We start from the raw sequence: 13,191 nt of genomic DNA on the forward strand, positions 1-13,191 counted from the left end.
CATATTAATGTCTCTTCTAAAGTTGTGGCGATAATCTTCTTATACAGTTAATAGTCCCTTTGCAGCTAAGCAATCACGTGCTTATTAATTCACTGAGAGTAAATGAATGAACATTTTGATTCCCATGAAATTTACTGGACTGCAAACAAACTTTCTACAACCTGTTTCGAGCGATCGTAATAAAACTACATTTCGTAACACACTGGATACACATGTTTTCATTCAGTTACTTACAAGTAGCTAAAAAGAATCACCTATTTAATATAAAACCAAAAATTTTGCAGTCCAGTACAGACACGTGACCGTTAACTGCAAAGGGCCTATTCATGAATGACATCATCTTCGAACTCAAGCATTCCATGGGTTTCCTGTGGTAGTGAAGCACGTGCACCCATCATGTCTCAGTGTCTCTTTGACAAGTTGAAACAAGATGGCGGGTGGAAAGAAGGGTGGAGATGTGGACAGAAACTTAAACGAATACACGGTAAAAAATGCTTCAAAACTAGACTAGACTAGACAAACCTTCAGATAGGATTAATTTCTTCCCCTGTATAAATTCATTTCAGGCTTTCTAAATATGTTTGCCGTTAAATACATGTAAGAAGAAACAAGATGGCTTGTCGAGGGAAGCTTTGAGGTGTGGACATAAAACTTGAACGAATACACGGTAAGAAATGCTTCAAAACTTGACTTTTCTAGACACATATTAAGATAATATTGAGTTTTTCTCCTGTGTAAATTCATTTGAGGCTTTATAAAAAAACTTCGCCGTTAAGGTAGCTCCATATAGTTAAAAGGCTTTTGAGGTACATGTTACATATTGCTGTATTAAAAAAAAAACAAAGTATGTTTTGACCCTTTTTTGCGCATTGTACTAATATTAGTAAATCAAGGTTTCAGTTTTTACAAAAAAATATCACATGACGGGTCGCCATAGCAACGTAACGTTAGTCTTCATTGAGGCTTTTTTGTAATAAAAAGAATTAAAGCTCGAGTTTTTCGCGGTGAATTTTTTTCTAAATATGTTAAGTGAAATCATACTACTTATTTCATCATTTGACACCGCGACTTAAGTATCCCAACGACAGAACCTTAGATTTAACGCAATTTCTGTCTTTTCACAATTAAAAACATTCTGTCGTTAGAACTCGCTAAATATTTTGCAAGCTGATTGCTTTTGATATCGAAAAAACACTGTAAGAATTTGAAGACATTTTACCGCCAAATTTCCGAGATTTTTAATTTCAAAAATCGCGCACAAAAATTAGTCAATTACGTCATCAAAATAAAATTTCTACAAGATCCGTATTTGCGCATGTGCGAAACTGAGCGAGCGAGGTAAACATTTGTGCCAGCCAATACAAACCCACCAACCATCCATGATATTGCTGAATTTCTTGCGGAATTGCCACTCTCAGGCTCATCGATAATGCACGAAATTTTAAAATTGAACTTGTTTTGAGCTTCACTTGAGTCGTTAAAAGGCACTGATGTAATTGTTTGGACATTTTTTTGGATTATTTGCAGTGTTCTTTTATTCCAGCATGTTTTGAAAAGTAATTTTACAACATTTTTTGAAACTGCTTGGCGCACCGCCATCTTTATTTTGTTTTTCGTGGCTTTAAAAGCTCGCGCCATCATAAAACTCGTTCCCATTTCCCTCGCGGTAAAAATTAACTATATGGAGCTACCTTAAATAAGGATTTAATTCCGACATCTTGTTTGGTTGTTGCACGTGACAAACTTTAAAGGCCCAAAGCTTTGCACTCTTTCTTGTTCTGACTTTAAATAACAGTACCACTCTATGACCACTCTATCAATGCAAAAAGAATTAAAGTTAGTTCAGACGTTCTCCTTTTTTTTCTGCAAGAAATTTGAATAATTGTAACCGTACTTCCATTAACAAATTATATTGCTAAATTTTCTCCCATTTGAAAATAGAAATTTAAAGCATTCGTTCCAATTTTTAAATACGAATTTCCTTTTATTTTGATAAAAACTACGGTCAACAATTTTTTTTTCTCAAGGGAGAAGTTGACAAATTCTTTTTGGTAGGGGCCACTTAGGACTGTTCTTTTTTTATCAGGGTGAGCAGTGCGATGCAGGGGGAGAGGGATACTTATATTTAGTATAAATACACAGGTGATTATTTAAAATCTCACACGCTGATTGGTCAAGAAACTCAGATTATCACATAATAATCACCTCCAGCGATAATCCAAAATGGCGGCCAGCCAATTCGTTGCTTTTACCGAAAAAAAAAAAGACTTTTATCTTCTTCTTTTTCCTTTTTTTGAAAGAATCAACTGTGTATTTATACTAAAACAATTATTTGCCTCAGGCTCAGTGAATATCGGGAATAATAACCTCAACTTCGTTTCAGTTATTTTTCTCTATATTTAGTTTGTCTTCGGTGAATAAGTGTTGAATAGAAGGTGGAGAGGCTCTTCATACCTTTTAGAGGGTTAAATCAAATAAGCTAATTAAAATGATGAAAAATTAGATCATTTTGGTACCAATTAGGAATGAAACCTACCATTTCTATGACTACTAGAAAAAATATACAATGTTACCTTTTAGGTTTCATTTTCAAAATTTCTAACGAGCATCCCTGCACTTCTAAATGTCTAGTGCAACTTGAATAGCTAAATTCTGGCTGAGTAGTCAAGCCCAAAACATTTCAAGTCAAGGCTCCAAGGAAGGGTCTTTTGGTCTGTGCTCACCTTGGAGGACCATCATACTGACACTATATTGTTTTTTGTAGTTGGATCATCAAGGAAAGGAAGACTAGCTGAATCTATAAGTGTTAGTTTTAGATGTTATTTAGTAAAATTACATCAGCGAAAACAATTTCCTTTGAATTGATTGAGCACCAGTGTAATTCTACTAAATACTTATTCACCAATTATTGAGTGGATTCAGGTTGATATTTGCCTCAAATACTGGCTGATCTTCACTTTGTCTTTGGTGAATAATCTTTAATTATTAAATTTATCTACATATAATGCTTTGTCGTATGTAGATTTGTTTTCACCACTTTAAGAATAAGAACTCAAACTATCAAAGGTTGTGCAAGCTTTTTGTTACAAAATAAAAAGTGACCACATCTTTTTAATTTTCTTACAATTATTTACTAAATGCTGGTAACTTATGCACATATAATGTCTCCTTTGGACCTGATAACTGGCTGGCTTGGATCAACTCTACATATTATTATACATATTTGATTTATTTTGATTTTGATTGTCTTTTATTGCATTTGACTAATATTTATTGATCTTGATTATTTGTCTCACATTGAATGATTCATTTTACATTTGATTGATTATTGATATATATGAAAAACTTTCTTTCAAAATTTTGTATATTCTATTCAAACTACTTCGAAATTTTTTTCCCAAAGACAGGCGTTAATTAAAGATACATTTTTGATTATTTTTGAATCAGATTTTCATTACTCTAAGTCCTTTGCTTTAATTTTTTCCACCCTTCTTTTTGCTTTCGAATCAGATTTGGCAATTTCCAAGAATCCGAAATTTTGGGAAAAGCTTTTTGGTAAACAATTTCTTTGTTTGACATGTTTTCAGTTTGTACAGTATGCTCTCGCTGTACTTTAAAATTCTGTGATTCTAAATGTCTTTTAATTGAAGGAAAAAATAATCTCTTTTTAGCTTTTCATTTGGTTCATTGATTTTAGTTGTTCTGCAACCATAGTACCGTAAGTGAGAGGATACTGTATACATCATGATGATTGTTATTCTCATTGATGCATTTGATGATACAGTAGAACCCCACTATCTTGTCCTTGTTATCGTTACTCAAGGATCAAGAGAATCAAAAATAGGTTTTCGTACCTTTACATACTCTTATAAATTGTATTTCCCTATTTTCATGCTGCAACTATTTTCTCAATCAGCATGTAGCAACTAAGACAGTGATAACCAAATTCATGATCAATCAGCTGCATTTGACATTTTTAAATGTTATTATTGGCTTTTCAATTTATCCTTTGAGCATATTAGATTAGATAGTGTGGTTCTACTTTCTTTGATCACCATATATAATGATGCTTTAATAAAGATTTGTCTGCTACATTCTGCACTCCTGGTTCACTGCCTTCAACACAGTAAGTCAAATGCACAATTTACCAGCATTAAGTCTTGTATTTTTCCACCAATGTCCTCTTTTATCATCCAATTGCTTTTCTGAATCTCTTACATTGCTATTCAAAAATATGGTAGACCATGTATTTTGGTGTTACATTCACTTTAAGTCAACCAGAGGATGTTGGTTGGAAGGTACAATTTTCTAATTACTTTTCTCAGACAAGTTCTTAGTTACCTTACTAACACTAAAACTTGCAGAGCAACAGATGAGCCAATTGAATTAATTCACTCAAATAACAAGTATCATGTACAAAAGATTTAGGCTTTCATGTCTTTGCCAATTTTATTTTTTTAGTTTTTTTAAAGTTAGTACAAATTGAACCTATTTTGTGCTACTGTGGTCAACTTATTGGCCCATTACCTGTTGCAACTGCTTGTAGTGTTTGTACTCGTCAGTGGAAATAGTTCCATTTATTCTTAGAGTGGTGAAAATATATTAACTTAGGACTATGAGTGGACACACCAATGGTCAGATAGAAGTACTGTACAAAATTCCAATTGGATATTGAATGATGTTTTATGGCTATGCCATACCAATCCTGTTTAGAGTTCTTTCTGTGATATATTATCTAAATATTTTTTTATTTTTGGCCACCTTTTACATTGTTTGGGTAAAACCTAAAATATTAAAAAAACCTGAATGCCTTTCTTAAAGGGCTCACCAATATTATCTCTCGGCTCCAATTTCATCTTTTTTATTTTGGTTCCATTTACTTAATCACAAATGAGGAAAGTCTATAAGTGATTTGATTGTACTCTACAAAATGTACTTACTACTTTAAAAAAACCTGATCAGAAAAAAATACAAACAAACAAAAAAAATTATTTGGCATCAGTATTTCACAGGGCTTGGTGTGTTCATCTCATAGTCTGACAAAGGTGTTGCTTGAGTAAAAGTACAACAAGAGATAACAAATGGTATACTAAAGCTTAGTCGATTTCTGTCTGACTCCGAAAAGAGTTTTATTCATTAAAAAGATTTCAAATTGAAAATATTATTTTACAAATCAAATAGTTTGTTGCCATGTTTCAGGCATTGGAATGGATTTGTTAACTGAAATGATCGAAAAAATGGGTTTATCTGATGTTGGCGTTATAATGGCTTGATATGTTTTTCTTGCCACTACCTTTGGACTTCAAATTGCAAATACACAGTTGGAAACAATTATTAAATGAAAGAAAATCAAAATTACATACCCGGTTGCAAACAATCTATGATTGGTCAGCAAAAAAATACCATTTGTTACTCTTGCTGTAATGCAGAATAGATTGTATAGGATTGAGTAAACCTTGGTACAGTCTCGAGGTGCCAGGATAGATTCACTCTGATTTCATCTTAAAACCATACTATAACATACCGCACTTATACCTTGCCATACACCATGGTTTGCTGCAATCCTGTCCAAGTCAATTCTGTTACTAGTACTGGTAAGGCTCAGTGAAAACATGGAACTTTTCATTGATCAAATATTAAATGTTGGGAGGTATCTAAAATCAGTCATCCAGAATTGGGTCTTTTTGACTTTCATAAAGCTCCATACGAGCTACTTTTCATTGGTCGATTCTTCAGTGTTGGGAGGTATCTAAAATCTGTCATCCAAAATTGGGTCTTTTAGAGTTTCATAAAGCTCCATGCAAGCTACCCTCTAGTCAGTTTAAGGCGGCTTTCAATCTGATTAGATAAAGTAGATGAAAAGTTCCAAGTCTAACTGGGCCCAATTGATACTGTATACGAGGCATAAAACCAGTTTTATGCCTCGTTTTAGTTTCCAGTACCAGTCTTTTAATCAAGCAACACCTTCGTCTTCAGAATCCTAATCAAAAGCTCTGTTCCTGAGGTCATCAGTTCATCCTATGCCAAACCCTTGAGGGTGGCTCTTAACACTTTGTCGAGGGCCATTTTTTCTTAAGGGTAGGGTAGGTTTGAACTTTTGATCTCAGGGACCTTCGTCTAATTACCCTAGGGGCAAAAAAAATCACAAAAAGACTTAGTATATATTTTTTCAAAATTTATGGGGATTTTTTACTTTTTTTCACAATTATCTATTTTTTTTCATTTTTTTCTTGCCAATTTGAATTTTTTTTCTTTTAAAGCCAATTTGTTTTTTTTGGTTTTTTTTTTTTGAGCCATTCTTTCTTACCTTGCTGTGCATACCAGACTTGCCTTGTTCCTTGCTTGTGGGTGGCTGTCTTTTTGCTTGTCCAATTTTTCATCTGAGAACCTAGACCTTACCTGGATTTGAACCCTTACCTTCATCTTGCCTCTTGTCCATTAGCCTGTGCACTTGTGTTGTATACTGTCAGTTTATTTGTTGAAAGTGATAATATTGATGTACCTTAAATCATAGGGCTTTGTAATGGCTTGCATTAATTACTTAATAAAAATTCTTATGAATATTTAATGTCTTGTTTATTGTCTGAACGAAACAATGGGGGTACTTAACAGAATAAAGGAAGGGGATTAGGTGGGGTCTAGGTGATAAGCTAACCAAAGGGTAAAGGTGCTAAGTTAGCCGAAGGTGCTTAAGGGGATTAGATGGGTGGGGTAGAGGTGCTAAGCTAGCCAAAGGGTAAATGTGCTAAAGCGACAAAGGGGTGCAAGTGGGTGTGGTGCAGTGAGCTGAGCAGGGCTAAGTTTGCACGCAAAGATAGGTAAGTATTGTGGCGGGAAAAAGCTTTGTTCCAGATCACGTGACAAGGAGCCTGAAAATTTTCTAAGTTTTTTGGCGGGAAAAAAACGAAAATTTGAAAAGGGGTGTACCATGAAATAAACAAACACCAAAATATTTTAAAACTCATTTATTATACATCGTTAAAACGAATACATGTAAAACACGTAAACTTTAATTCAAAATATTAATCTTTTGGCAAAAAATAAATGGAATTTTTTTTTAACGTAATATTTTGTATAACCTGAAGCACGTCGATTGAATATCGCGACTCCCTTGTTCCATTTTTGATTCTTTGCTTTGCTGGCTTCCATGATTCTGTAATCTAGTTTAAAAAAAAGTAGATTTATAATTAAATAAATGAATGAGAATCATATAAACTTGTATAAAGAAATCAATTTAGAAAGAATAAAAAAAAGGGAAACTTATCTTTTGGGTAGTAATCCTTCTTATACCAAACCCTTCTCTTCGATTTTTCGTTAGAAAGCTGAGAAGGTTTTGGGTACGAGAATGGATATTAATGTACGTAATTTAAGACTCGGCTTTAAATCAAATGATGGGAGATAAATGTTTTCTATATATGAATGTAGGAATTAAATATAAGGGAGGGACGAAATTCAGTGTAAATAACTTGCCAAAAAGTGTGTTTTTCTACGGATTATTGACGAGATACTGTTAGGTACAACTAGATATAAATACAACAACATTCTAAAAGTTCTAAACCTAAAGCCCAATTGGCCGCTAGTACAAAATCAGTATTATGTTACAAACCAAAGAAGCCATTGCGCAGTTCAATAATCTTACTTCAGCATCGACGAGCAAAAACATACTCAAAAATCAATGAATTTCGACGATTTTTATTTGCTTTTCTAAACCTAATAGTTAGAAAAAGTGTATATTTCACATTACCTTTCGTTTTAGACATCTAGGATCTTTATTACGGCTGGTTTCTCGACATTTTTGGAACACTTTGATGGCTTCTTCTTGTCGTTTTTCAAAATGGCGGAATAGAACAAGCTTGCTGGATGACTACGAATCCCTCGAGAATGAAAAATCTGCATGAAAAAGAAAAGTGTACTCTTAAAAAGCGTGCTCTGAACAAAAACGCCTTTCGTCTTTAAAGACTTTAGAATGACGACTCCCTTTATTGTCATATCTTTGTCTCTATGGACAATGGATGTAGATGGCAATCAATTATAAATCATTTTAAAATGTATGTCTTTATAAACATATGTCTTAAAAAAAGCACTTCAATTTTAAAGTAAGACAATATTTGTTACTTCTTAAGACAATTTTTTTATATTTTAGCATAAGACATATTTAAATTCCTATGCATTAATGCGAAAAGTCCAAATGTCTTTGCGCAAAAATTTAAGTCTAATAAAGGAGTTGCGATTTTTGAAAAAACAAAGTTTTCATATACCTGGCCTACAAAAAAACCTATTATGCCGCAATTCTCCTGTACCAAAATATTCAAAAAAACACGTAAACAGTATCCGGCATATGGGATAGCACATTATAGATTATTAGTTTTTAAAAGGGTTTTTATTTTTTAACTATATCTTTTCAAACATCTCAAGATACATATCTCATCAGGTCATTTGATTTGCAATAAGTAATTTCTATTTTTTTCACATACCATGATTACAAAAACCTGTCATACTGGAATTCTGGTAGCCAAAAATGTCCAAAAAAGATACAGACAGTATCACATGGGATAGCACATTATAGATTATTAGGTTTTAAAAGAATATTCTTTTTCAAACTATATTTTGTCAAGCATTTGGGACTACATATATCATTGAATATTTTTTCACATACCATGATCACAAAAACCTGTTATACTGGAATTCTGGTGGCCAAAAATGTCCAAAAAAGATGCAGACAGTATCATATGGAGTAGCACATTATAGATTAAGAGTTTTTAAAAGGATATCTTTTTTGAAACTATATTTTGTCAAGCATTTTCGACTACATATATCGTCAGGATATTCAATTGGCGTCAAGCGTTTCTAATGTTTTTCACATACCATGATTACAAAAACCTGTTATACTGGAATTCTGGTGGCCAAAAATGTCCAAAAAAGATGCAGACAGTATCACATGGGATAGTACATTATAGATTATTAGGTTTTAAAAGGATATCTTTTTTGAAACTATATTTTGTCAAGCATTTTCGAATACATATATCGTCAGGATGTTCAATTGGCGTCAAGCGTTTTGAAAGGTTTTTTCACATACCATGATTACAAAAACCTGTTATACTGGAATTCTGGTGGCCAAAAATGTCCAAAAAAGATGCAGACAGTATCATATGGAGTAGCACATTATAGATTATGAGTTTTTAAAAGGATACCTTTTTTGAAACTATATTTTGTCAAGCATTTTCGACTACATATATCGTCAGGATATTCAATTGGCGTCAAGCGTTTCTAATGTTTTTCACATACCATGATTACAAAAACCTGTTATACTGGAATTCTGGTAGCCAAAAATGTCCAAAAAAGATGCAGACAGTATCATATGGAGTAGCACATTATAGATTATGAGTTTTTAAAAGGATACCTTTTTTGAAACTATATTTTGTCAAGCATTTTCGACTACATATATCGTCACGATGTTCAATTGGCGTCAAGCGTTTTTAATGTTTTTCACATACCATGATTACAAAAACCTGTTATACTGGAATTCTGGTAGCCAAAAATATCCAAAAAAGATGCAGACAGTATCACATGGGATAGCACATTATAGATTATTCGGTTTTAAAAAGAATATTCTTTTTCAAACTATATTTTGTCAAGCATTTGGGACTACATATATCATTGAATATTTTTTCACATACCAAGATCACAAAAACCTGTTATACTGCAATTCTGGTGGCCAAAAATATCCAAAAAAGATGCAGACAGTATCACATGGGATAGCACATTATAGATTATGAGTTTTTAAAAGGATATCTTTTTTGAAACTATATTTTGTCAAGCATTTTCGACTACATATATCGTCAGGATATTCAATTGGCGTCAAGCGTTTCTAATGTTTTTCACATACCATGATTACAAAAACCTGTTATACTGGAATTCTGTTGGCCAAAAATATCCAAAAAAGATGCAGACAGTATCATATGGAGTAGCACATTATAGATTATGAGTTTTTAAAAGGATATCTTTTTTGAAACTATATTTTGTCAAGCATTTTCGACTACATATATCGTCACGATGTTCAATTGGCGTCAAGCGTTTCTAATGTTTTTCACATACCATGATTACAAAAACCTGTTATACTGGAATTCTGGTAGCCAAAAATGTCCAAAAAAGATGCAGACAGTATCATATGGAGTAGCACATTATAGATTATGAGTTTTTAAAAGGATATCTTTTTTGAAACTATATTTTGTCAAGCATTTTCGACTACATATATCGTCACGATGTTCAATTGGCGTCAAGCGTTTTTAATGTTTTTCACATACCATGATTACAAAAACCTGTTATACTGGAATTCTGGTAGCCAAAAATATCCAAAAAAGATGCAGACAGTATCACATGGGATAGCACATTATAGATTATTAGGTTTTAAAAGAATATTCTTTTTCAAACTATATTTTGTCAAGCATTTGGGACTACATATATCATTGAATATTTTTTCACATACCATGATCACAAAAACCTGTTATACTGGAATTCTGGTGGCCAAAAATGTCCAAAAAAGATGCAGACAGTATCATATGGAGTAGCACATTATAGATTAAGAGTTTTTAAAAGGATATCTTTTTTGAAACTATATTTTGTCATGCATTTTCGAATCCATATATCGTCAGGATGTTCAATGGGCGTTAAGTGTTTTTAATGTTTTTCACATACCATGATTACAAAAACCTGTTATACTGGAATTCTGGTGGCCAAAAATGTCCAAAAAAGATGCAGACAGTATCATATGGAGTAGCACATTATAGATTATGAGTTTTTAAAAGGATATCTTTTTTGAAACTATATTTTGTCAAGCATTTTCGACTACATATATCGTCACGATGTTCAATTGGCGTCAAGCGTTTTTAATGTTTTTCACATACCATGATTACAAAAACCTGTTATACTGGAATTCTGGTAGCCAAAAATATCCAAAAAAGATGCAGACAGTATCACATGGGATAGCACATTATAGATTATTAGGTTTTAAAAGAATATTCTTTTTCAAACTATATTTTGTCAAGCATTTGGGACTACATATATCATTGAATATTTTTTCACATACCATGATCACAAAAACCTGTTATACTGGAATTCTGGTGGCCAAAAATGTCCAAAAAAGATGCAGACAGTATCATATGGAGTAGCACATTATAGATTAAGAGTTTTTAAAAGGATATCTTTTTTGAAACTATATTTTGTCAAGCATTTTCGACTACATATATCGTCAGGATATTCAATTGACGTCAAGCGTTTCTAATGTTTTTCACATACCATGATTACAAAAACCTGTTATACTGGAATTCTGGTAGCCAAAAATATCCAAAAAAGATGCAGACAGTATCACATGGGATAGCACATTATAGATTATTAGGTTTTAAAAGAATATTCTTTTTCAAACTATATTTTGTCAAGCATTTGGGACTACATATATCATTGAATATTTTTTCACATACCATGATCACAAAAACCTGTTATACTGGAATTCTGGTGGCCAAAAATGTCCAAAAAAGATGCAGACAGTATCACATGGGGATAGCACATTATAGATTATGAGTTTTTAAAAGGATATCTTTTTTGAAACTATATTTTGTCAAGCATTTTCGACTACATATATCGTCAGGATATTCAATTGGCGTCAAGCGTTTCTAATGTTTTTCACATACCATGATTACAAAAACCTGTTATACTGGAATTCTGGTAGCCAAAAATATCCAAAAAAGATGCAGACAGTATCACATGGGATAGCACATTATAGATTATGAGTTTTTAAAAGGATATCTTTTTTGAAACTATATTTTGTCATGCATTTTCGAATCCATATATCGTCAGGATGTTCAATTGGCGTTAAGTGTTTTTAATGTTTTTCACATACCATGATTACAAAAACCTGTTATACTGGAATTCTGGTGGCCAAAAATGTCCAAAAAAGATGCAGACAGTATCATATGGAGTAGCACATTATAGATTATTAGTTTTTAAAGGCATATCTTTTTTTAAACTATATTTTGTCATGCATTTTTGAATACATATGTGCTTATGCTCTTCTATTTGCGGGAAGCATTTTGATATTTTCTTCCCATATACAAGGCTTAGAAAAACCTGTTATACTAGAATTCTCATGGCCAAAAATGTCCAAAAAAAAGGTAAACATTATTATATGTACTATCCCGTAAATGACCCTGGGTATGAAGTATAAAGGCGGTTGGAGGATCAAATGGTTTATCTACAGTTTATTCACATTTAATCTTTTGATGTGGAACAAAAACCTTCCGTACTCCACCCTCCCTAGGAATAAGTAATGACCAGTTGCGTATGATATGCATGATCAACAAATACCGAAATCCACCTAATAAGGCTAGATTGAAAAACAGTGACAAACCTTGAGTTGTTTTGTAAACATAACGTACCGGGCATCTTTGAGTTGAATCCAGCCAGATTCTTTCTTGACTTACTTCTTGTTCCATCGTCGTTTCTTTGCTCAACATCGAGGACAACACGATAAATCTTTCTTCAGATACAGTTCAATGCATAATGAATGTAAATTTGCTTACCAATAGCTTTTATCTTATTGGACTATTGAACAAATGAAAAAATTATCCTGCGAAACGCCTTTTATTTAGACCCGAGATAAAAGGAATGCCTTTTGAGAATTGTTATTTCGTGCTCAATATATCACTTTGTTCAAAATTTCTGTAAACTCCCTTATAAAAGGGGGTGGGGTCCTCTTTGTCCCTTTTAGGGTTTGAAATCAGGGTTTTGGCCCCGCTTAGGGTGATAACGACGGGAATGCGCACCAACTGAATTTTGTGGTCCCTTTTAGGGTATAAGATCTACAAAAAGACAAGCGATTTGTATATGACGACATCGTCATAAACTCGTTAGAGCAGACGGCGTTTGATGAATAAAATCGAGAACCAAACAAAAATAAATGCGTTATTGATTGGTCCCTCTTAGGGGAGAAATTTCATCACTGCCACGCCCATCATCTCAAAATACAGGTCCCTTTTAGGGGGCATTTTCGGAATTTCCGACGAGGACCCCGCCCCCTCATATAAGGGAGTCTCTCCCCCCGGGTGTCAGTCACTAATTAACTAGCTTTGTTTCACGAGCCTCACTTTGGGCCTAGGGCCTCACTCTGGCTCCCATCCAATTTTCTATAAAGTAAAC

The 13,191-nt window shown here is 33.2% G+C and overlaps 1 long non-coding RNA gene across 1 annotated transcript; it reads left to right on the plus strand.

Annotated features, from left to right (window-relative positions):
* The first annotated feature begins 419 nt into the window (after positions 1-419).
* On the plus strand, positions 420-6,563 carry LOC148905487 (uncharacterized). The gene is made up of 3 exons (XR_016121774.1): positions 420-484; positions 567-667; positions 2,765-6,563. It is a non-coding gene; the product is annotated as an uncharacterized LOC148905487 (long non-coding RNA).
* Positions 6,564-13,191: the final 6,628 nt, after the last annotated feature.

Source organism: Actinia tenebrosa, unplaced genomic scaffold, assembly GCF_029948245.1.
Source record: "Actinia tenebrosa isolate PJP-AT-01 unplaced genomic scaffold, QUT_ActTen_1.0 PGA_scaffold7__59_contigs__length_16204524, whole genome shotgun sequence".
NCBI classification, from domain to species: Eukaryota; Metazoa; Cnidaria; class Anthozoa; order Actiniaria; family Actiniidae; genus Actinia; species Actinia tenebrosa.